Source organism: Aquarana catesbeiana, linkage group LG02 (assembly GCF_042186555.1).
Source record: "Aquarana catesbeiana isolate 2022-GZ linkage group LG02, ASM4218655v1, whole genome shotgun sequence".
Classification (NCBI taxonomy): Eukaryota; Metazoa; Chordata; class Amphibia; order Anura; family Ranidae; genus Aquarana; species Aquarana catesbeiana.
In genome coordinates, this window is record NC_133325.1 from 445,535,845 (window position 1) to 445,563,333 (window position 27,489).

The window sequence follows — 27,489 nt, forward strand, 5'->3', positions numbered from 1 at the left end:
GTATTCTCTCTGGAGAAGAGACGCTTGAGAGGGGATATGATTTCAATTTACAAATACCATACTGGTGACCCCACAATAGGGATAAAACTTTTTTGGGGAAGGGAGTTTAACAAGACACCTGGCCACTCATTAAAATTAGAAGAAAAGAGGTTTAACCTTAAACTACGTAGAGGGTTCTTTACTGTAAGAGCAGCAAGGATGTGGAATTTCCTTCCACAGGCGGTGGTCTCAGAAGGAGGCATCGATAGTTTCAAAAAACTATTAGATAAGCACCTGAACGACTGCAACATACAGGGATATGTATGTCTGGGACATTACATCCCATGTAAGGGGCCACCAGTAGGTGTTAAGGGATTAAAAACTCGGAACGCATGACTAAGGTATGTCAAATGTAATTACCCCCCAATCTACTAGCTTATCCTCCCAAAAACTTCACCGCCGCGCCACTTACCGACCAAATTAATGCACAATTATGCCCTGTACACACGGTCGGACATTGATCGGACATTCTGACAACAAAATCCTAGGATTTTTTCCGACGGATGTTGGCTCAAACTTGTCTTGCATACACATGGTCACACAAAGTTGTCGGAAAACCCGATCATTCTGAACGCGGTGACGTAAAACACGTATGTCGGGACTATAAACGGGGCAGTAGCCAATAGCTTTTATCTCTTAATTTACTCTGAGCATGCGTGGCACTTTGTGCGTCGGATTTGTGTACACACGATTGGAATTTCCGACAACAGATTTTGTTGTCGGAAAATTTTGTAGCAAGCTCTCAAACTTTGTGTGTCGGAAATTCCTATGGAAAATGTGTGATGGAGCCTACACACGGTCGGAATTTCCGACAACAAGGTCCTATCACACATTTTCCATCGGAAAATCCTATCGTGTGTACAGGGCATTAGTCTGAAGTGGGTTAAATGGCTGAAAGGCCTTTTATTAACAAAACATAACAATAAATAACCAATTTAACATTACATTAACAATTATCAAGAATTTAGTGACTGTGGCACCATTTTCTAAACATATAAATATGCCCGCAGCTGCAAGACACCGCCTTGGGGACAGTATCAATTGTTCACAGACACCATACATTTGGACCACACCCAACCAGAGGACACCATACAAACCATTGGGTCCCCACTATTACAACAGATTACAACCGACACACCGAAAAACCTATCCTACTCCCATTGACATAGCAAAATACCACAGTAGGAGGGATTGCACTTACAAACATATTGTTAAAACAAAACAAGTATTCAAATAGATAATGCGCTGTGTATATATTTCAGCTCCAATATTCTCACCACCCTAGTAGAGATAAAATTGTCCATGGTGGTTCCCAGGAAGAACTCGGAGCAGATCGCCAATGCAGCAAGCATTCTGAACTGAAATATATGCACAGTGCATTATCTATGTGAATGCTTGTTTTAACCACTTGCCACCCGCCATATAGCAAAATGACGGTGGCAAAGTGGTTATGTTATCCTGACCGGACGTCATATGACGTCGCCAAGATATCAAGCCGCTGCGCGCCCCCGGGGACGCGCATTGTAGCGAACGTTGTTGCGGTGTGTCAGTATGACACACCGCAACACTGATCTAGGTAAAGAGTCTCTGACGGAGACTCTTTACAATGTGATCAGCCGTGTCCAATCACGGTTGATCACAGTGTAAACAGGAAGAGACGTTGATCGGCTTTTCCTCACTCGCGTCTGTCAGACGCGAGTAGAGGAGAGCCGATTGGCTGCTCCTATGACAGGACAGGGGGGTCGGTGCTGATTGATTATTAGCACAGCCCCCCCCCCCCCGAAGATGCCCACACTGGACCACTAGGGATGCCACTAGGACCACCAGGGATGTCACCACCAGGTATGCCACCCTAGACCACCAGGGATGCCAATCAGTGCCCACAATGGATGCCAATCAGTGCCCATAATGGGCATCACTGATTAGCAGGCATTATTGTTTGGCACTGCTTGGCATCCATCAGTACCATCTATTAGTGTACATCAGTGCCAACTATCAGTGCCCATCCATGCCCATCCGTGCCATCTAACAGTGCCCATCTGTACCACCTATCAGTGCCCATCTGTACCACCTATCAGTGACCATCCGTGCCGCCTATCAGTGCCCATCCATGCCACCTTTCAGTACTGCATATCAGTACCACCTATCAGTGCCACCTGCAGTGCTGCATATCAGTGCCCATCAGTGCCGCCTATCAGTGCCCCATCAGTGCCGCATATTAGTGCCCATCATTAGTGCCCATCAGTGCCACCTCATCAGTGTCACCTCATTGGTGCCACCTCATCGGTGCCCATCAGTGCCACCTTATCAGTGCCCGTCAGTGCAGCCCCATCAGTGCCCATCAGTGAAGGAGAGAACTTACTTATTTACAGAGTTTTGTAACAGAAACAAAAACAAACAATTTTTTCCAAATTTTCTGTCTTTTTTTATTTGTTTAGCAGAAAATAAAAATCCCAGAGGTGATCAAATACCACCAAAAGAAAGCTCTATTTGTGGGAACAAAGTGATAAAAATTTAGTTGGGTACAGTGCTGTATGACTGCGCAATTGTCATTCAAAGTGCGACAGCGCTGAAAGCTGAAAATTGGTCTGGGCAGGAAGGTGTATAACGTGCCTTGTATTAAAGTCGTTAACAATATGTTTGTAAGTGCAATAGCTTAAGGGTTGGGTTGATTTGCTGAATAAAAGTTTACAGTTTTATGCTATGAGGATTCCTTTCCTTTCTTATGCCCGAGCTGTATAAAAGGATTGTGGCTTGTCCAGTCTGGGGACTTGCAGGATCAGGACGTGCTATATACTTTGGGTTGATTGATATTGAATTTCCATGGTGATGTCCTTCCGATATTGAGTAAAAAATCAGAACACACTATACAAATGCGATTGTTTATTAGCAATCCGGTGAGTGCAATTCCTATAGGGAGTGGAATGACGTGGTGTGGTGATGGTCGAATGTCTACTCAGCTGATGACTTTGATATGAACTGTCACAATGATGTGTTAAATCACTCAGCACCTGGACTTTTATACCACTGTTAGATTTAATGTGTTTTCATTTTATATTTCATAAATTTTGTTTTAGTGCTGCTTAAGCTGTAAAGGACTACATTTTGGAACTTTTTGCTTCTTTTTTTTTTAAATATTTAGGGGTGCTATTGCTAAATGACAGCTTCTGCCAACCCACAAGCACATTATACCTGTTTTCACTTCTGACAGAAAATGGGGACATTTACCCTATCTTGGACCTCAAGAACATGGAATGTTTATTTTGCATTCTGCAAGACTAGGAAATTCTATCCTTAGGAAATCCTGTGGGACATATCTTGCCCTTCTTCCAGTCTGGTCTAAACCAGCATCTAGCCGTGCGTACCATCAAGGAACAAATATTTGCACTGACAGTTCTGTTTCCATGACCTTTGGCCTCTCATTCTTTGGTTAGAGTGATAACAGAGTGGAGGGAATGGACACACACCCCTCTACACAGTCCCATAGGGAAACATGAAAACCTCAAGAACCCCAATCTGTTCCTAAAAGTCTAGAAATTACACCTAGATCGTGCTAGGATGATCATTGCCACCCTCACACCAGGGGACCTGCTGGCCTTGCTAGATATCAGGGAAGCTCATTCCATGTCCCCATTTTCTAGCCCCATGAACACTTTCTATACTTTGCAGTGGGCACACAATACTTTCAATTGTTGCTCTTCTGTTAAGCCTGTCCACAGTACCCTTTGATTTTCCCCATGGTGCTGGCCCCAATGTTAGCTCTGCTTCACTCTCAAATTATCCACATTGTGGGCTACCTGTACAATATTCTCCTGAAAGACCAGTCCTCCCAGACGCTGTCAGCCATTCTCCAACAGACAGTTTTGGATGAATTCTTAAATTCCAGAAATCGTCACTGATGAAGAACATCTTACCATGAACATAGAAAAGTAGGAATTACCGATGCGCTACCAGGTGTGTGACCAGATATAGATGAATGTGATTTTTTTTTATAATAATAATGGATAAAGCTGCTAAATCCCTATAGTGTCACCACATATAATGCAAATAAAACTCAAAGATAAAGGATGGCGCTAAATCTCTGTGGAGTTCAGTCTCATATACAGTATAAACTATGCAATCATAAATAATGTGTCACTAATAAATATATGATAAATGTGAAGAAAGGAAAAGCAAGCAATAAAAAACATATAAACACAAAATATAAACAATTTGGTCACTTTGAGGGACTTCACAAAAGTTGATGATAACAGAGTCCAATGTAGAAATAGTGAAATTCATAGAAACCAGTTCAAATAATAGAGTGCTATGATCCAGTAATGTTTGAAGCAATAATGCAATCAGGTGCTCAATCCAAAACCAAGCCACCACCGCGTGCAATGGCCGCTCACCTTAAGGTAGAAAGTAATGCACTTCAATAGGATAATAAATCCTCATGGGGAGAATGTCATCCACTGACAGATGGTACTTGGCCCACACATGGAACAGAAATATAGATCCTCATGGTGTAGTACAACAAAATGATTTATTAAAAACAAAGTAATAACTTACATATAAAAGAGCGCTAGTGCACTTAACTGGCAGGAACCGAGGGTCATAAATCCATACAACGTACACAAATCCGAACTTCCGGTCTCTGTCGGGACCAGAAATTATGTCACCCGGCTCTGACTGAAGTGTTGCGTCACTGTCACGTGACTTAAAGTCACGTGATCGTTTTGTTGTACTACAATGTGAGGATCTATATTTCTGTTCCATGTGTGGGCTGAGTACTATCTGTCAGTGGATGACATTCTCCCCTAGAGGATTTACTACCCTATTGAAGCACATTATTTTCTACCTTAAGGTAAGCGGCTATTGCACATGGTGGTGGACTGGTTTTGGATTGAGCACCTGATTGCATTATTGCTTCAAACATCACTGGATCACCACAGCACTCTATTATTTGAACTGGTTTCTATGGATTTCACTATTTCTACATTGGACTCTGTTATCATCAACTATTGTGAAGTCCCTCAAAGTGACCGAATTGTTTATATTTTGTGTTTATATAGTTTTTCATTGCTTGCCTTTCCTTTCTTCACATTGATATTATATTTATTAGCGACACATGATTTATGATTGCATAGTTTATACTGTATTTGTGACTGATTTACTTAGTAAGTCCACCGAGATTTAGCGCCATCCTTTTTCTTTGAGTTTTACTTACCATGAACATATCACCTACTGTGAGCTAAAGGGGGGGGGGGGGTGCATCACTATAAAATGCCTAGGTTGATGCCTTGGTTGATTTTTCCTTTCAGAGGTTTATAACCACTTTAAGGCTTTTTTTTTTTCTCCAATTGTCACGCATATTGCTTTCCTTGTACACTCACCAATGAATCTGTGGGACTTTACCCTAATGTTGTTGACCCTTCATAAACCTCTTCTTGAGCAAATAAAATTTTTTCCTTAGCTGACCCTAATCACAAGGTGGCTTTTCTCATGACTATCATCGCTTAGTTGGCACCTTATTCTACAAGGAACTTTCCTGGTGTTGAAAATGGCTAGGGTTGTCCTTAGGCTTGCGGCCTCCTTTCCACCAAGGTGGTTTTTGCATCCCTCCATCCTTACGACATAATTATTCCCTTATTATGTCCTGCTCCAAAACATCCCTGAGAGATATCTCTCTGTTGTTTGGATGTGGTACACACTGTAAATCTTTACCCCTCAGCTATAGCCTCTATAGGTATTCAGCTTCCCTCCTTGTCCTTCCAGAGTGTTCTTCACTATTGCTGGGTGGATTTGACAAGTCATCATTTGAGCCTATGGTCTGATGGATAGGGTTCCACCCATTCTATATTCCTGCAGTTTTACGTGGTGGACATTCAGACATTTGACGTATCTTGCAGCCGTACCATCAGCACCCACCCTTCGGTGGGTGCTACTTTTAAGACCTCTCTTGTGTTTTATTCTTGGGGGTTTTGGGCCTGTGAGCTGTTTGCTGTGCTGCCCACTCCTTAGGGGTTTGCTTTTGGAAATCCCATTAGTGAATAGGTGGTGAATATGGAATGTACAGTATGGTGTACAGAATGGGGCCTTGTGGATTGGGAAATGTACAGCACAATGTACAGAATGAGGAGTGGAACAGAGCTGCAAATGTTCTGGAATACAACCGTTGCAGGACAATGGCTAAAGCAGGACTGTCCTGGCATATCCAGGACAGTTGATAAGTATGCCATACTATTTATTCACCTCTCATACGTGCTATTGTCTATAAATTGCAGGTCTTTTGCACTGAGCATGAGGCTTAGCTATGTGCTCCACCTATAACCAATTAGTCCTTCCAGCACTTTCTCACTTTTCATCACCTCTACATTTTGATCAACTTGATTAGTTCTTCTTTGAGGATAGTAACTTATTGTGCATAAAATATTTGGTAAATGATAGGAGAGTGTCATTTCTTCATGTAGCAATATTACCAAACAGGGATCCTAGTCAGTGTGTTAGGGTTTTTGCATTAACATATTTTGCCTACATGAGGCTTTATCAGGATTGGGGATGAGCCCGAACGTACCTGGTTCTGGGTTGATGTGGGTTCACAAGCATGACTAAGGTGCCGAATCTGAACTCCACTGAAATCAATGGGATGCAAATGTTTAAGACTGTAATCTCTTTTTTTCTAGGTCAATAGGCATGATTTTATTTATTTTATTCATTTATATTTATTTTATTGTAATAAATTTCCCCAGCTGCTGCCTGTAGATGTTCCCCCAGAACATCCAAGTACTTTAAAAATGATATGAAAAATGCTGTACATTAAGGATATAATAAATAAACATATGATTCTCTAATTGTGCATAAACAAAAAAAAAAAAACATCATCTTGTGATACCTTATAAAAATTAACCACATAAAAAAACATAAAATTTACTATATCAACCTGAAAAATTAGTTATTGGCAAAATGTTCTAATAAACTATGAAAACTTTTTTTTTCCGTTTATTTAGCAAAAAATAAATAAAACACAGTAGTGATTAAATACCACCAAAAGAAAGCTCTATTTGTGTGAAAAAAATGATAAAAATTTTGTTTGGGTACAGTGTTGCATGACCGCGCAAATTGTCATTCAAAGTGCGACAGCGATAAACGCCGAAAATTGGCCCGAGCAGGAAGGGGGTAAAAGTGCCCAGTAGGCAAGTGGTTAATAGAAGTGTATACATTAGCAACATTTCATGTGACTAATACATTTTTTTTTCCCATAAATGTAAATCCTTTAACTACAAAAATTCCTACAAAATGTCCTATTCACCCAGCTGGTTTCCTCCTCACTTTCTTTTCTTTTCCTTCTCCTTATACTGTAAATATCTTTCTCTCCCACCCCTCTATTTCCCTGTCATCAGAAGAGGTATCTTTTTCCCACAGGAATTGCATGCTACTGACCCCTCTTCCAAAACCAAAAGTAGGACTATTCTGTGAGAGAAAACTCTAAACATTAAGCTACAGGAAGAGCTCAAAGATGTGAAAGGCAGACACTTTTCTCTAAAGAGTACCTTAGATAAATAACAAATTACATTGTGAATTTCCACAACATCTATCAAGTCATTGGATGAAAGCATAGATCTATTGAAAAAAATCACAAAATTGTAATCCTTGGAGGTGATTTCAATTTGTTTTAGATCTCCTCTTAGATGCATCTGATAAAAGATCCTCCCTTCATTATCGTGTTCTGAAGAATAAAAGATAACAATTACATTTGCTACATTTGATCAATGCATTACGTCTTATCTATCCATTGGGTCAAAACTATACTTTCTTTTCAGTGCCCCATCAAAAATATTTACTGAATTGATCAGTTAAGTTGAAATGAATTGATCACTTCTTTTGTTCACAAGCGGCTCTTCCACTTCTATAGAAAAGCCACTTGTGAACAAAAGAAGTGATCAATTACATTCTGCTGCAAACCTTTTCAGACTGTACTCTCTTAACCATGACTCTCTCTATATGGGATTAAGAACTCTGGAAGTAGGCTAAGGAAAGAAAAGAAATACCAAGTAATAAAAAAGGGAAGTAAAATTTAAAGTACAAGTAGAGGCAACACTTTTTTAAAAGGGGTTGTAAACCCTTGTGTTTTTTCACCAGCCCCCCCAGCCCCCCCCCCCCCGTTTTACTTACCTGAACCCCTTTATCTCTTCAGCGGGGACACGCTGTCCCTCTCTTCACGGGGTCCTGGCTCTTGATTGTATAGATTGATAGCAGCGCAATCATTGGCTCCCGCTGCTGTCAAGTAAATCCAATGATGCGGGCGCCAGTGGCGGGGCCGAGTCTGGATTTCTTGTCTATGGACGCAAATGCTGGACTCGGGAGCATGCCCCCAAGGTAACCCCCTCGGGAGAGCGCTTCTCCTAGGGGGTGATCTGCTGCGGGGAGGAGCCGCGAGAGCCGCCGAGGACCCCAGAAGAGGATGTTAGGGGCCACTCTGTGCAAAACAAGCTGCACAATGGAGGTAAGTATGACATGTTTGTTATTTAAAAAAAAACAAAAAACGATCCTTTACAATCACTTTAAATGTTGGATAGAGTGGAGAGGAAATAGAACGCCTGTTAGTTTTTATTGCTTTACATACCCTCATTAGGGAGATTCACCCTCTCTATTTTTCCTGTTTACCGTTATCATTCAAAGTGAAAGTAAAAGAAAATTCTAAATTTCCAAAGTTGTCCCCAGAAAAGTAATAGAAGGAAAATCTTCCTTCTATTACTAGGGGATACTAATTTTAGTGACTTCAAGGTCCCCAAGGGATTTCCTTAATTTGCAGGGATTTCCTCACACTTCCTGTTTTGACTATGGGACAGGAAGTGAAGGGAAATCCCCCCCAATGGGACACAGAAGACAAAAAATAAACTGTCAGGGGTTATGACACACACAAAATGAAAAAAAAACTGCCTATAGTTCTACTTTAGGGATAATATATACATAAAGCTCCTCAAATGCTACCACCTCAAAGCTGAATTCAAGCAAAATATAGAAAAAGATGCATAAGAGCTATAAAAACGTGATGCCAAATATATACCTGGGACAACCCCATATATCAGACCAAATCTATGCATTCATAACAAACCTTAGACAGCTATATGTGCCTCAATATGACCCCTCCTTTTTATCAAATAATTAATTCCTTTATTTTTTACCATACCATATGAAAGAAAGGGGGGAGAGAAGAACTGATGCGGTGCTGGAAGCGCATGCGATTTAAACAGAAATCACACCGCAGGACCCTTTTTTCCGCACCAGAATCGAATCGCATAAGTGTTCACACTTATGCGATCCGATTCTGCAAATCACACCGCTTTTTGCAAACCGATTTTGGTGTGTCGTTAACATAACATACACACCCGCAGTGGTCCACATGAATGGGGTGCGATTTTGATGTGTGAATTTCGCACCGCATCAGTGTGAACTGGTACTGAAGGAAAGAGAGTAAAGCTGGCCATAGATTGATCAAATTATGGCCAGTTCAGCAGGGAACCCATCTCGGCCAGTTCAGCAGGGACCAGTTCAGCAGATTCAATTCATTCATGGGCAGGCTGGTAGCACTGAAGTTGATCCATCGTTTGACTTCAGTACGAGCAGCCTGTCAGATGTATTTTTCATGCAATCATGTGATTTAGCCAGCAGCAGTGGTCATTGTGTTCTGCCAGCAGGGAACACAATAGCACTGCGGAAGGGATTCCCCATCAACCTTGACTGTGTTAATGGGGGAATGGAGCAATTTTCTGGAAGGAAAGAAAGTTGCATAGTCTATTGGCTGCTTAAGAGAGAAAGCTTGAGAGGAGAGAAAGGGCACGAGGGAAAGGGGAAAGAGAGGGAGAGCAAGAGGGGATAGAACAAAGACAGAGAAAGTGCAAGAGAGTGAAAGGTGATAGAGCAAGCAAGAGGGGAGAGAGAAGGGGAGAAGGACAGCGCAAGAGATGAAAGAGAATGAGAAGAGGGGAGAGAGACTGAAAGAAAGAAAGAGAGCGAGGTGAGCTAAAAAACTGCAATCTGTATTATTTCCCAAACCAAAAATGTAATATATTGTAGCTTACCAATCCTTAAATGTTGTGGCTGTGCTTGTTTTCTTTTCTTTAGGCTTTTTTCCATCTGTTTTCATCTGGTGAGTAAACATCTCCTGTACTACAGTGCCCCCACTCTGGATGAAGGAGCACAGGGGGCACCTTTGGACAAAAGCATTGTCAGACTGGGGGGGTAGTGTTAGATGCACTAGCAGATTTAAATACACTAATATACTGAAGCCAAACTCTAGCTAATACATTTTAAGAAGTTAGAGCAAACATTTTTTTTCTTTTGGCATAAAGGTTTTACATAAACAAAAGATGATCATTGTAAGCATCACTGCTAGTATTAAATGGTTTGTCTCTTCTCTCTAACTGATACATTCTGCTCAAAGGGCTTGTTGTTTTGAAAAACAAAATACTTACTGGCTGGATCACCAGATGAAAACTGAAGAAAATGTAGTACCTTCCTAGCGTAAGACGCTAGGAAATTTTAGTTTTTGACTCTTTCTGTAATCAAGGGAGCAGCCATTGTTTGGCCTGGTATGTTTAGGGTTTAACAGGTTGGGAGATATACTGCTTCTCCCTACCTCTGGAAGAAGCTTCCAGAGCATAGGGCGGGAGATTTAAAATGACCAGCCTGAATATTTATCAGGTTCCAGCCAATCCCTGGAAATGAGTGTCCAGAAGGGGACTGGAATGATGATAAATATTGTGAAACACTGGAGAATAGGGTTCCTTTTCCCCAGGAGGATTCCAAAGCCAGAGGGGCTGCTGCTCTCAGGCACCCCATGGGCTGTACAGCTGCTCTAAGGGCCTCAGCAGTGTCAGGCCTGAGGGCCTCGATGGACTTCACTAGAAACTGATTGCAGAACCTCACCATAAGGGTCTGGAGAGATGACATCTTACTCTCTGAACCATGTTTGGAGGAAGCTGGAAGGTGGCAGCTGTCCTGGGGATTTATAAATAAAGATCCTAAACTGAACTCTGTGACTGTGTAGTGTTCTAGAAACTGCACTGGGTACCAGCAGTTGTGCATCAGAGCAAGGTACCGGATGCCTAAAAGACTAGCCCCATGGTCTTCAGCTCTGAGGCCTTAGACTGTTCAACACCCTCTATTGCTCAAGGAGAAGATTGTCCTCTAATTATCAAGCGAGTCTTTTGGAGTATCCCATGCCCTGATCCCCTCTCCCATTAAACTTCTTCAAGCAATAAATTACCAAAAAAGACAACCCCTAGACTGATTCATTAGGGTCAGAGTGAAGGACTGGTGTGCGGGTCAATGGCAGCCTCTGTACTATTAGGGAAGATCCAGCTATTACTGGCAGCCAGGTAGCACTACAACAGAAAGGCTAATTAAGATAATGAATGCAGCCTGTACATCTAAGAAAGGATAAGCTGCAATATAATAAATGTTTGCTTTTGGGTTTAATACCACTCTAAGCTAACAAACTGAAACTGGTGCCTGCATAGAACAGGATCATATCACTTGAGGCTGTAACTCAATCAGAAATCATATAAAAAAACTGAAAAATCTGAGTGAACCTAATCTGTGCAACTGACAGTGCAAGGAGCATTAGTGGTTCACAGAATTTATATTTGTTTTTTGCTCCATGCTTGTGCTGAGAGAGCAGGGTGACTTCTCACCCACCACACTGGTTTAGAGTCACCATTCAGTGCCAGTCCTCTCATCTCCATCAGTAACAAGAGCTCCTTTCTTTCTGGCACAGTCACCTGATTCTAGGGGGGTCCTTTTGCAGAGGAAAAGTGCATGGAGCAGCGGAGCTCTACAGTTATGGACAGTGCATGCCATCCACAGGCAGCACCCATTAAATAAGTATGGGGGCAGGAGGTACAGAAATACAGGACAAACTGTGTCTTGTATTGAGTAGATACAATATGCTGCATGTCAACCTAGAATCCATGAAAATCCTGTGTAATGTGGAGTGGCGGCAACCCTACTGGTAATACTTTTTTTAGGAAGGGGGCTGGCACATATTAAAGCCCCCATAACTGGCCCTTCTAATCCAGCTGACCTAAACCAGTGATCAGGCAGTCCATTATGGTTACAAAGAATTGGGTCTGGTGAACGCACGCATTAGTTCCCTGAATCTTTCGAACCTCGAACACACAGAACTTGCTGTGAACCCATGATATCGGCAAACCCACACATCATCCCTACTGGTGAGTAGTATTGAGTGAATTAATTTGACAATCAGACAAATCTGTGACCTGCTTTGATTATTTTGAATGTATGTATACAAATGTATCCACTCTACAAAGAATGGTGAGAATCAAAAACCATTATTGCCTGGACTTCTAAAATGATTCTACACAGATCAACATCTAAAGGGAAAAAAATTAGGAGAATCTAAAAATGATTTACATTTTCCTACTTTTATAATCCCTAATCTGGAGTTATTTGTTCTCTTATTTTCTATGCTTTTTCCCTGCACTCTGTGCTGACTTGTGCAGTGTGCTTTGTGTCTCAGTTATGGGGACTGATGTTTACTTGTAACTGATATATTTTGCTGTCATTTATTTATTTGGTTTAAAACTAATCCTCAGTTTCCAGCATTTTCTTGCCCTGTGTTGTTTGCCTTTAATTTTACATGGTTGTTCAGGCCTGCGTCATTCTGCTCTGTAGCCACCCGTTAACCTTCTGTGTTCCTTGTCTTGAGGTTGTGCTTCCTGGTATCTCATCTTACTGCCTGTACACTCCATATCCTAGAACACTCACCTGCCATAGATACAGGAAGACATTTGTAAAGTTGTAGCTCCTAGTTGGGGGATACAACTGAGCATGTCAGGCCCTTCTCCTTGAGTCTTGACAATTATCTTGATTTGTCCTGTCCAAATTTGATTATTGCATAACTGAATTTGTCACTAGTAGGTGTCCTTGCCACTATTTGGAGTGCCAGAGTGTTCCATTTTCTTGACCATGGCTAAATGTCATTTGCTGGTTGTTAAATTCTACAAAAACACATATTCCTAGTATAAAATTCCTCATATTCCCACTTTCAATCTTTTTGCTGAACATAATTGAAAGTTTCTTTCCAAAAAAACATGAATGATTTCTTTTTTTTTTTAACTTCACTAAAGCAGAACCAAATGCATATCTAATTCACATTTTAACTTTAAACTATTACTGGGGGAAAATAAAAGAACAGGAAAATAGTTTGTAGGTCAGATAAGTGACCTCTCCAATAAAATCATCAAAAGACCTTGCAAGTATCAGAGAAAGTAAATACCAAAGAGAAAATAGGATGCAGACCCAATTTACTTTGCTTGAGAAAAGTTATGTAAGTTAGTGTTATTTGATCAGAAAAATGAAAAAAATAAATATTTAAACAGGTTGATAGTCTATTCACTGTTCCCAAAGATCATAGACAATAATAGATGGTAATAGACTCACAGAGGATTACCTAAAAGGGAACAATTTTATTTTATTTTATTTCTAACTTCCTGTCTCTTTTTTTCCCCACCCTGCCCATTCAAACCCATGGAATATATGAAATGGCAGCCTGCGCCTGTGTGTTGTGATTTGCAAGCTTTCTTGTTCCCTGTCGATTGGATGCTGTAAGTAAGAGATTGGCAAGCTATTTTATGGACTATGGGGAGACCTGCCAATGTGACCACGAGTGCACATGACCAGAAAAACACCTTGAAATACATTTACAGAAACAATTTGTAAGACACTTTTTTTTAGCCAAGGTGTTGGAAATTCTGTTCAATCCCCAATTTATACATTCCTACCATCTGATATAGTTAGATTTGTGATAACACCTTTATAGTCTGCAAGTTGCTTTGTGTTCTATATCTTACACTTGTATGCATCACTTTCTTATACCATTGGTTTTTCAACTTTCTGAATGTACCCCTTTTATCCAACACATTTCCAAGTTCTCTATTTTTAATATCTACCCCCTTACACCTAAAGCCACTGTAGAACTAGTTCTAGAACATAGCAGTAGAGTAAGGCAAATGGACAGGATGAATATATATGGTGCTGCAGCCAATCCCTGGAGAGGTGTGCCCAGAAGGTGGACTAGGAGCACATAAATAGTCTGAAATATAGAACAGTCGTGTCTTCCTGTTCAAGGGATTCCACCTGTTCAGGTGGGGGTGGCTAATCCCTGCCTTCAGCCAATCTGCTGTTTCAAGTTGCTGTTCATTGATATCCTGGCTGGAGCAGAGTCTGGGGACCTACACACGAAAAATTTCTCTGACACTGCGAGATTTCACCTGAGGATTCTGTCAGCATAGCTACGCTGGAAGGCACTTGAAGAAAGCTGAATGGGCACAGCTGCTTCCCTAGCCTCTTGAGTACTGCTTTACGGCAAGATACTGGTGATTGGGGAAGAACTTTATGTTCGAGTCGAACATGAGCTGGACTCGAACGTTGGCAGTTCGCCCGTTCGCCAAATAGCGAACAATTTGGGGTGTTCGTGGCAAAATCGAAAGCCACGGAACACCCTTTAAAAGTCTATGGGAGAAATTAAAAGTGCTCATTTTAAAGGTTAATATGCATGATATTGTCATAAAAAGTGTTTGGGGACCTAGGTCCTGCCCCAGGGGACATGTATCAATGCAAAAAAAAAGTTTTGAAAGAAAGGTGTAGAAATTGCGCCAACTCCTAAATGTGAAGAAAGCAGCCAACACAGCAATATGACCGTTGCAAATGAGAATTAAAAATAAAAAAGTGTGGCGCTAGTGCAAAATGAGGCTCCTGTTGCTAAACAGGTAGATATAGTTATTTGAGGAGAAATGAAAAACACTTTCAGTGTAAATAGGTGAAGTGAAGAAAAGTTGTTTTGTGAAACATCCAAAACTATTTATATGTGTAGAGAAATAGGGTACTCAGTGATAACCTATAGGTTGAATAGGAAACAATTCTGCATATGAAACCATATTCCAAAGGAAAAACAAAGCAAGTACATATCAATGCAAGGTATCTCGATGGACTGAGTATATTGTTTAACAAAACTGAAATACAATAGAAATGGGAGCCAAGGCGAAGGACATCGGAAATCCCTGAGGGAGGGCAAACATAAATGGGAGCACAAAACTCTCTCAAATGACAAGATGGGGCAGTCCCACTCAGTCCCACAGACCACAGGGTGCAAACCGTCTTCTCAAGAGGTAGGTAAAGGTCTTCAGACAAATCTTCACTCCATACCGTCTGACGGTACATGCTCGTTTGACTCACCGCCACGGCCTGTGAGTCCACCTGATCTGGTAAGGGCATCCTTTTGCTTTTTCCCCTCTCCTGGTTGGAATCATCCACATGAGTTGAGATTCAGCGTAGTTATCAGGACCCCTCCCAACAAACTTTACCTACCTCTTGAGAAGACGGTTTGCACCCTGTGGTCTGTGGGACTGAGTGGGACTGCCCCATCTTGTCATTTGAGAGACTTTTGTGCTCCCATTTATGTTTGCCCTCCCTCAGGGATTTCCGATGTCCTTCGCCTTGGCTCCCATTTCTATTGTATTTCAGTTTTGTTAAACAACATACTCAGTCCATCGAGATACCTTGCATTGATATGTACTTGCTTTGTTTTTCCTTTGGAATATGGTTTCATATGCAGAATTGTTTCCTATTCAACCTATAGGTTATCACTGAGTACCCTATTTCTCTACACATATAAATAGTTTTGGATGTTTCACAAAACAACTTTTCTTCACTTCACCTATTTACACTGAAAGTGTTTTTCATTTCTCCTCAAATAACTATATCTACCTGTTTATCAACAGGAGCCTCATTTTGCACTAGCGCCACACTTTTTTATTTTTAAAAAAAAAGTTTTAAAAACGTCCGTTAAAAACGTCCGTTTTTCGGGAGCAGTGATTTTAATAATGCTTAAAGTGAAACAATAAAAAAGTGAAATATACCTTTAAATTTCATACCTGGGGGGTGTCTATAGTATGCCTGTAAAGTGGCGCATGTTTCCCATGTTTAGAACAGTCTGAGAGCAAAATGACATTTTTAAAGGAAAAAAAGTAATTTAAAACTACTCGCGGCTATAATGAATACAGATAAAAAAAAACAGCATGGGATTCCCCCAAAGTCCATTACCAGTCCCTTCAGGTCTGGTATCTATTTTAAAGGGAACACCGCGCCAAAATAAAAAAAAAATAAGTGGTGTGGGGGTCCACCATACCAAAAATCCATACCAGACCCTTATCCGAGCATGCAACCTGGCAGGCCGCAGGAAAAGAGGGGGGGACGAGAGACCGAAATAAAACTGTCCCATGAAGTCCATTCATCTTCTTCTCCTCCGCCGACGGACCGAAAAAGAAAAAAAAATACAACCGACCTGCCTCCATGGGAGGCACCCACCGTAATGGCCGTCCTCTCATGTGACAGCTCTTTTCCCGTCCCCTATGACGCTATGGGAAAGCCATAGGGATGTCCCCGTGCATCAGAGGGGGGCGGGGTCACCCGGCGATGTCATCGTGTGGCCCCGCCCTCAGTTAGAAAAGAGCTGTCACCTGAGAGGCTGGTCATTACGGCAGGTGCCTCCCATGGAGGCAGATTGGTGGCGGCGTGCGGCTTTTTTTTTTTTTCATTCCGTCAGAGCAAAAAAAGAAGGAGATGAATGGACTTTGTGGGACACTTTTATTTTTTATTTTTAAATAAAGGACTTGTCCCAAGCCGCGTCTTGTGTTTTTTTACCATTTTCACACATTTTTTGTGAAATGGTAGGGGTACATTTGTACCCCGTTACCATTTCACACAGGGGGGGCCAGGATCTGGGGGTCCCCTTGTTAAAGGGGGCTTCCAGATTCTGATAAGCCCCCCACCCGCAGACCCCCACAACCACCGGGCAAGGGTTGTGGGGATGAGGCCCTTGTCCCCATCAACATGGGGACAAGGTGCTTTGGGGGGGCCGCTACCCCAAAGCATCCTCCCCATGTTGAGGGCATGTGGCCTGGTACGGTTCAGGAGGGGGGGCGCTCTCTCATCCCCCTCTTTTCCTGTTGCCTGCCAGGTTGTGTGCTTGGATAAGGGTCTGGTATGGATTCTTGGGGGGACCCCACACCATTTTTTAAAAAAAATTTTGGCGCGGGGTTCCCCTTAAAATCCATACCAGACCTGAAGGGTCTGGTATGGATTTTGAGGGGGACCCCCATGCCATTTTTTTTTAACTTTGGCGCGGGGTTTCCCTTAATATTGAATTGTTGGTCCCAGTAATACACATAAAAGTAATTTTAAAAAATGGCATGGGATTCCCCTACAGTCCATTACCAGACCCTTTGGGTCTGGTATGAATATTAAGGGGAACCGTGAACCAAAATTTAAAAAAAAATTGCGTGGGGGTTCCCCCAAATTCCATACCAGGCCTGGTATGGAATTTGGGGGGACCCCCACACATTTTTTTTTTTACATTTTAGTTCAGGGTTCCCCTTAATATTCATACCCGACCCGAGGGGTCTGGTAATGGACTGTGGGGGAATCCCATGCCATTTTTTAAAATGACTTTTATTTGTTTTGGCAGCACCGACAATTCATTACAGCCGCGAGTAGTTTTTAAATGACTTTTTTTCCTTTAGAAATTTAATTTTGCTCTCGAACTGTTCTAAGCACACATGCGCCACTTTACAGGCATATTTCACTTTTATTGTTTCACTTTAAGCATTATTGAAATCACTGCTCCCAAAAAACATCCATTTTTAAAACGTCCATTTTTTTTGCATTGATACATGTCCCCTGGGGCAGGACCCAGGTCGCCAAACACTTTTTATGACAATAACTTGCATATAAGCCTTTAAAATTAACACTTTTGATTTTTCATGTTCGTGTCCCATAGACTTTAATAGTGTTCGCGTGTTTAAACATATTTTTTGCCTGTTCGCATGTTCTGCTGCGAACTGAACCGGGGGGTGTTCGGCTCATCCCTACTGGTGACTGTGTACTACTGGGACCACGTAGTGCCTCTCCTGAAATGTACATACCGACTAATCCCACTTCGTTTTGTGGAAAGATTGTACACTAAGTTTCGGTTAAGTAGTTCCTCTCCTGAGGGGTACATACCGACTAATTCCCTTTAGCTTTGAGGTAAGATTTTATGCTAAGTTTGGGTTAAGTAGTTCCTCTCCTGAGAAGTTCATACTGCAGTCTACTCTAGTTTCTTATGTAATAACTGTCCTCTGAACCTGGATTAAGTAGTTCCCCTCCTGAGGAGCACATACCTCTGGCCTCTACTAGTCTCTCATGGGAAGATTGTTCCCTGAGACGAGCAGAAAAACTGTTCCTAAAGTTTGCAACAAGATGAAGAAGATTGTCTTCTTGTTTCTGTTAGTGGTTCTGGAGTATCCCATACTACCCTACACACCATCCACGTTATTTAACAATAAAACCAAAAAAATAACTCATACATACCCTGGACTTCTGTTTTTGTAAGTGTGCCTAGACTGTGCTCTGTGTGTGTTGGCAGTATCTGCAATATTTACCCTGGTCAGCATTAGGGAAGGGTGAACGGTTCGGCCCGAGCATAAGTTTGGGACGAACTTTTGTTGTTCGGACGTTTGTTCGCCCCCCCCCCCCCCCCCCGCATTGTGGAGTTGAACAGTGCATTGCAAGCCCTGATTGGCTGAAGCAGTGAAAGCTTCAGCCAACCAGGGCACAGAGCACTGTCAGAGTCATGATTGGACACTGTCATCATGACTTTATCCAATCATGGCTCATTCCCGCCCCACAGTATAAAAGTATTCTTTCAATGGCAGCCATTTTCAGTGTGATTTTGGTGTGGAGAGAGATAGAACAGGGCTCTGTTCAGTGCTATTAGTTAGTGTGCTATACTGTGCTATTTTGCTTCAATTGTCAGTGTAGAATATTAGTTCAGTGTCAGTCTAGGGATAGTGTGAGTGTAGCGAGGAGGACCTTCATTCAGCTTTTCATAGTGTCCAGCTAGAGTAGGGACAGCTCAGATAGTTTCAGTGTAGTGTAGTGAGACTGTGCCAGTAATCTTGACATTAGTTGTGTTGCGTTTGATATAAAATATAAATTTTCTATAAGACTCATAGCATTCTGGTGTCAGAGACAGACTTTCTCAAACAAATGTTGGATACAATGGGAATGTAGATATCATTGTTGTATTCCTTTGGCAGTTTAAGAACAGTCTATTGTCTCTATAGCTACAGTAAACAAGTAAGACATTACTTGTTTGAGATTCTTTCAGCTCTCAAACTGAAACAATGACTGTTAGATTACTGTCAGGTTCTAGCTTGAGTAGACAGTGGGTACGTTGTATTGTTGTATCCAATTGACAGTTTCAACAGTCCAGTTTTTACACAGCTACAGTAAACAGGTATGTTTTCTGTTTGGTAACTATGGTAAACAGCCTGGCACATAAAAGGGGGATTCAGGCATAAGCTAGGGACACACACACACACATCATCATGCTGTAAGATCAGAAGCCACCCATGATAGAAGAAACGTGCCTGATCCTCCAAATGAATCATTGCCAATGGAGATCACGAACATACAGTAACAGAAGATAAGTAACTTTTAAGTGTATTTGTACTATTACAGACCATAGGCTGTTCATTGCTAGGCATTTTGCTTCTTATAGATATCTGTCAGTCTTGTATTGTATTCCTAATATTGTAATAGTTTTGTATGTACAGCATCTTTGTATAGTAAAAGCACATTTACACACTGCAGAAATCTCAGCTTCCTTGTTTATACCACAGAGTAACCTTGCTAGATAGACGCAAGCAATATAGCTAGAGTAGGGACAGTTCAGATATCTTCAGTGTAGTGATGGTTGAACACTGTCTATTTGATTGCGTTACTGCCAGTTTAACGCCATATTGTATTGCATGCATTACTGCCAGTTTAACACCATATAGTTTTGCGTGCATTACTGCCAGTTTAACGCCATATAGTTTTGCATGCGTTACTGCCAGTTTAACGCCATATATAGTTTTGCGTGCATTACTGCCAGTTTAACACCATATTGTTTTGCGTGCGTTACTGCCAGTTTAACGCCATATAGTTCTGTGTGCGTTACTACAAGTTTCATGCCATATAGTTTTGTGCGTTACTGCCAGTTTAACGCCATTTACTTCTGTGTGCATTACTGCCAGTTTAACGCCATATAGTTCTGTGCATTACTGTACATTTGGCGCATTATATTGCAGTATATTATATTGTATCCGTGGAGTGTGTCTGTGTAGTGTGAGTACTCAAATTAAAGGGCACCAAACACCTCGTTAATACGTTCTACGTACAGATTTCAACTTCTCCTTTACATTTGCTTATAAGCACCACCCCTTCTCTACCAATAATGTCTGGGAGAACAACAAGGAGAGGCAGACGTTCCCTTGGCACTGTAAGGGAGCCAGCAGGCGGCCTAGCTTTGGGGGTGTTCAATCATTTAACCTGGAAAGATGTTTTTGGTATAGGTTTCATGGGCACAATTAACACCCAAAGACCAATGTTTCTGACAGGTGCATATCATTGCAAATTCTTTTACCTTCATCAAGGGCACCTATATAGGGTTACGTTGGGAAGGCACCCCGACACCCAAAGACCAATTTTTCTGCACCTTTTTGACAGGTACATATCATTGCAATTTTTTACAGCAAGGCAAATTCTTGCTTTCATCAAGATTATCTCTATAGGGTTACGGTGGGAAGGCGCCACCGACACCCAAAGACCAATTTTAACGCACCCGTTACTTCTAGCCAAAGTCAAAGTGACACCAGAATGTATCCAGAAAATCTCTAATCTTGTTCCCAGTGCACTACATTGTGGCCTCATCATACACACTGGCTCCCCAGGTGTTGCCGAGCAAAATAAAGGCAGCTTGCAGGAAAAATGTTGTTTTTTTTGGCTTTATAAATTCAATTATTGCTGCAGCGGATTCTAGACATGGTACAGATCTGCCACTTTACAGTTAGACTAAGGGGACCCCCCTGGCACTAAATTGGAAGGATTTTTTCATTTTTAGACTTTCCCTTTAAAAATAAAAAAATCACTGCTCATTTAAAAATGAAATTTTTCACAAACTTTTTCTTTATTGATCCATGTCCCCCAGGACAGGACCCGGAACCCTATAACCATTGTATGCCTAATTAGTTGCATTTAAGCCTTCAAAATGGGCACTTTTGATATTTGACGTTCGGGTCCCATTGACTTTAATGGGGTTCATTATTCGGGTCCGAACGTTCGCGGTGTTCGGACGTTCTGGTCTGAACCGAACAGGGGTCCATTTGGCCCATCCCTAGTCATCATCATCATCTGTGCTGAAAGTGTACAGTGACTATGCCTTTGATCATCATCAGTCAGCGGCCCTTTCAAGGATAGCGCAACAGTTTGAAGAAAAATAAAAATCTATCTACTTCAACCAAGAGAAAAATAATAATCGGAAAACCTCCAAATACACAATCATATACCCATAGTTTATCCAGAAGGAAGGCAAAAAAAAAAAAAATAAAGCATGGTCCAATTTACAGTACTCTAGCGGGGGAAAATGAAATTCTTTCCTGATCCTCCAGAAGGCAATGGGATATTCTCTGGATCAACTGCCCCTGGTGTTTTTTTCTATAAATGTTAATATCCTGTTATATTTTGGGCATTTAGGACTGCATCCAGCTCTTTTTTTAAGACAAGCTACTGGGTTGGCCAGAACTAGTTCTCAAGGGAGTTTATTCCACATTCTCACAGCTCTTACTGCTGTAAGTTACAGTACTTAACCCTTTTATGACCAAGTAGGTGTTCTATATACTGACAGAAAATAAGCTGACAAGAGTAGAGAGCAGAGTGAGCACAGAGATACCCTTATCAGTCCCTTGCTGCTCCCTCACTGTTCAATGTGCAGGCTTGGGCAGATCTGTGTCAGCAGTGTATTCATTAATTGTAACAAAATAATAAACATCCTTTGGCAGGCAATTTATCTGTGTAATCAAATGTTTGTCTGGGGCTCAGCTTTAACATAAATGTATATGTTTTTTGAAACAGATATGAAATATGTCAGGGAATAGGGTTAAATGGGTCTTCAGAGTCAATACGCTAAGTATTGTTACATAATTGGTTAAAAGAAGAAATTTTAACCCTAGGCTTTACTTTATAGATATTTCATTTTAATCAATAACAAGCTCAGAGCTCTCTTTAATTAATTCATTCATTATGCAGAATACTTCTAACAGTGAGATTAAAAGTCTGGGTAACCAAACTCTTTCAGCAAACTGTCAAAGTCAGCAGAGAGTGATGTGAAGATTTCGCTATACGCTATGTGTAAACCATGTCTCTTGCGCTATTAAGCACCCTTTCAGCCTTTTGGTACAATGCATCTCAATAAACCCGTGTCTCTTGCATTTCCCCAAGTAAACAAACATAGTCAACGTCCTCTTATATCCTCAACTCCATCGCTCGACCAACTGACCTCATCCATTTTTATATTCATATAAAAATAGAGCCTGATGGTCTCAAAATCGACCAATCAAGCACAGGCATTCCTTCAAACAGGAGGAGTTATACAACAACCAATGAACAATGACTAGGGGAGTGTTATGAGTGTGTCTGGGTGGGGGCAGCGTGTACGATTTCCCGCCCCCTGTACCTGGAAGCCATGCTCTCCATTAAGACAGGAAGCCGCATGGCTTGAAATCATGGACGCTCTCCCCGACCATAACAATTCAAAGGCTCCTGTTTTTACCGTTGCCGTGAATCCTTATTCTGCGTTGTTCAGAGAACAAAGCATACCTGGATTATACTACCATTCATGTGGATGGGAGATTATAAGCAGGGGCATGCCACGGCCCCCCAAATGGGTTGATCAGGAACGCAGGGGTAACACGAGTGTGCATCCGCTCATAAGCGATAATGCCTTTGCAGAGCGAACACATCCCCTCCAGACGATTGTTCTGTGCATCGCACAGAGGCCCTTCGCTAGCGGACATATCCCCCACAGTGCAAACACTTCTCTACATCCCCAAGAAGCTTTTCACTACCAGATGGATCTCAACAAGCATCAGTCTGCCCCAGTCAGCTCTTTAGAGCGGGCTGCGGGAGAACTAACACCTGGGAGACACTATGACAATACATATTAAATGCAGCTTCATAAAATTTCCACAACAAGAGTTACCACATATCAAAGACAAACAGTTGCTTAAATCATCATCACTTGCTTTTTTCAGACAGCATCCTAGCCAGCGAGGGTGTGCAGTGATGCTGTATAGTGAAGTTGTGTGGCACTAAGGTGTTTGAGGAGAGCAGAGTTCCCAGCCCATGTGATTAGGGTAGCGCTTACCTCCACGGGAGCCACTTGGTACCGTGGGTTCCCTGTTCTACTACGACTCTGTAAACTGCTCCATCGCCTCTGGTTATATAATTTGAAGGCTGCAAACACCTGTATAATATAAGTGTTAGTATACTAGTGCACTATATTAATGTACAGGAAATAGACCACAGGCTACTTGATGGTAGATAAAGTAAGTGTATTATAGCAGGGCAAGATAAATGCAATGCATAAAGCAAAAACAAGGCAACTGACTATGTTAAACTAAATGGGGTGAATATTAGTCTATATTATGGCAATTTAACTTGGCCAAAATACAACTAACTCAATTTAAACTGGTACAATGACCAGTCAAAAAGTATTGCTGAGTGCACTCTGTGTGTGAACCCTTAGTTCTGAGTGGGTGTACACATCCCTGGGAGGGGTGCCCCTGGGGATGGTTGTAAAGTACCTGGCTTCTGAATAGCAAATTTAAGCCGGCTAATGTTAGGGCCTGTCTCTACAGTGGTGCACGTGTTAGTGTTAATCTGTGTACAGTGGAAGACTGTAAGACTGGCAAGTAATCTCTACTGACCATAAACTGCAGACAGTGATGGGATAAGCACAGTTGGTTCCGCTCACCACTCTTGGTACCCAGCTAATCCAAGTTGGTGGTCTGTTGTTCCTGGTGGCTCAGCCCTCACAAGCAGATCCCTACAAGGTTCTTTTTTTGCTGGTGTAGAAACTTACACGCCAGCAGGTCTCTCTAGCTTTGGTCTCAGGACAGCAAAAGACCTTGCTGTGGCTCAGTCCTCTCCCAGGTTCAGTCTCTCTGAAGGTGGGCACAGACAGGTAGGATCAGTAGGTCTGTACCCCAGTCTGCAGCACAAGATGCTCTCAGTGGCTCAGTCCTCAGCCTCTATGGACACAGCTCCAGTCCCCACCAGGCTCTCTTCCAGTGTAAGAACACACAGCAACAGGTTGACACACTCTGGCTTTCCCACACTGTCTAACCAGATCTCTGGTCGATTGCCTAGGAAAACTTTACTGCTCTCCTCTCCTGTTTGCAAGGCAGTCTGAGTAGTCAGTCCCCATTCACTTGCAGTGCCCATGATCCATTGTGGCTGCCATGTTTAAGAGGGAGGAGTAAGTAGTGGCTGTGCTTTCCTTTCTCAGAGGCTTACTGCTGCTGCCAGGGGGGGCTGCAGGGGATGGAGTGAGCACATGCACAAAGCCCGCAGCTGTATTGCTCTGCTCACACACAGCAGCAGGAAGAGGGGGAAATCAGGTGCTCCTCCAGCTGGTGGGAATCCAGCTACATTAACATGAGGAGAAGGGGGGAAATTCTATGACCGGGGGAACAGCAGCAAAGATGAAGTGTATAATTCTAGAGCCATATGCTGCCCGCCTCTCCCCAAATTTTTCTATGACAGTCAAACTGCTGGAGGCAGTTTGGTTCTTCCTCTCAACTGTCATAGACTGGATGTTGTGTTTGTGGCTGTTATACACAGTACATTTATTATATACATGTTATTTACCAAATTTTCATTTTAAATCTGGAATAAATACCTGACAGGTGCTCTGATTACTCTCTATTCTTTCCAAACCTAAACAAAAAACGTTTTATCTTTAGCAACACTTTAAATGAAAAATAGTTTTTGATATTTTTTCCTCAAAAGGACATCCCTGTTTTGGTCAACACAGCGGGCAAAGAGAGACTAGGCTTAAGCAGCAGCTGGAGCTGGCTCAACATGCACTTAAGATTCTAGCCTGTCTAGCTGCGTGTCAGAGAGAGCCTTCACTGCAACAGGGGTTATTTGTGACTGAGAAACTGCATTTTAATAACCTGGGGGAGGGTATTTGTGGTATTTTGGGTGCGCATTGTTTTAATTTTTTTAAGTTTCAAAAGGATGTATTGAAATGCTGAAACAAAAAAAGTCCTGGAACAGACTGTCAACCACAAATGCCTGATGCCATCTAATCACCCTAAGCTAAAAGTTATAATTTAAATTATAGATAAAATGAAAATTGTACATAAAATTAGATTGCAAAAAATTAGACAACAGCCAGGAATACTGTACAGACTTGCCCCACAGTATATAAGCATTTTACTAGGTCACAATTTAAGAGGTAGGTAATTTCAGAGGTAGAGACCAGACAGGTTTAAAATTAAACATTCAAAATTAAAGTGTAATATTTCACAGAAAAAAAGTCAGAAATATTTCACAGACTTGATGGATGCTATGTAAGCTGATTTAGTAGGCCACAGATTAAGCAGGAAACACGAGGCAGATTTTAATTAAGATACCAAAATAAGAATATATTATGTCACTGAAAAAATCCAGAAAAACTGTTCAGCCCACGCATACTATCTGAGTTTGAAATTCTGGAAATATGGTACTGACACCATGCACAGTATTTAAGCACTTTACTATACCCCATTTTCAGAGGGAAGAGACCAGGCAGCTTTTAAGCAAGAAAATAAAATTAGAGTTTATTACTTTAGAAGAAAAAAGCCAAATATATTCTATTGACCCCATGTACAATAATTAAAGCTATATTAAACCCAAAACAAAATATTTAATATATTGCAGCTTACCAATTTGGCATGGTGGCTGCATTCGTTTTTTTAAGCTTTTTCCTCTCTCTTTTCACCTGGTGATCTGGCCAGTAACACAGCAGCATTGTCAGTCTGGAGGTGTTAGATGCACTAGGAGATTTAGATACATCAAACAATTTGAAGCCAAGCTTCAGCTTACACTTTTTAAGCCGCTACAACAACCGTTTTGTTCCTTTTGGAATAAAGGTTTTACATATATAAATAAAAGAAAACTAAAATGCAGCCACCACATCTATGAACCAGTAAGCTCTAATATAATAGATTTAGTGTATTATTTCACAGAAGAAATATGCAAAAACACACTATATACTGTAAGTTTTTTTTGAAGGTTGCTTTTTATATAGAGTGACCAGGCATGTTTTATTGTGAAATAAAAATGATAGTTTACTGTGCAATCTCTGGTAAGGTCCTCACTTCTACCCTACACCCTAACATACAGGGGATTTCCTAACTTTATTAGCAGCTATGGCAATAGGGGAATTGAGAATGCGGTGAACGAGTTAATTATTTCATTCTTTTAACCCCAAAATAACAAAAGACTCTAAATTATATTTTAAGATAAAATATAACTCTCTCAAAAATAGAACCTAAAACACTAAACCTCAACCACAAAGGAGATTGTCATAAAATCGTATCATCCATAGGTGCAGGGTGTTCACTGAACATGGGTCCAGAGGAGGGTGGGGGGCCCACTGTGAACCGCACCCATGGATGATCGTCCCTGGTGGACAGTTGGGGATGATCGGTGTGGCGGGGGCGGGGACAGTTGTAAGCACCGATTTAAATGTTGCAATTATATTTGGCCTATTATGTTTTAAAAACAACACTAAGTGACAAAGGGGAGATAAATTAAAGGGGTTGTAAACCTCAGACATTAAATATGAACAAAATATATCCCTCTATAGTGTGTAAGTGTCATTTCTGTCTTTGCTTTGTTCCTCTGTTATCAGCATGAATCAATTCTGACAGTTTTTCTTGACAACAAGAGAAAAAAGGTGACGGGGAGGGACCTCCAGCTGATTGACAGCCTTAACTCTGTTTGTGTGTGCTGTGTGAACGGTGTGTGTCCCTTCCCTTCAATCAGCTCTCGGGGCTTAACTTAAAAGCTTATAAATTCAGCACTTTGAATGGATGTAGAAGAGAAAAGACTGCAAATAGACAGGTACAACTTACGTAGGAGGATTTGGTTCATTTCTCTGTATCACCTTAGGGTAATCACTTCATTGGCTGTATTTAAGGGTTTTCAACCATTTTAAGTTAAAAAGGCGATCCAGTCTCCCCCAAAAAATTTAAAGCCAGCAGCTACAAGTACTGTAGCTGCTGACTTTTTCCACATTTTGTCATATTACAACCAAAAACGTATGTATGTATTTGTATTTTGTTGGGATTTTATGTGATAGACCAACACAAAGTGGCACATACCGTATTTATTGGCGTATAACATGCACTTTACCCCCGAAAATAGAGGGTAAACAGTGCCTGCGTGTTATAAGCCAATATTGTTTTTTTACCAATGGGGGGCGGGTATTGGGCGGTCCGCCCCGGGAGCCACACATTGAGGGTTGTCAGACTG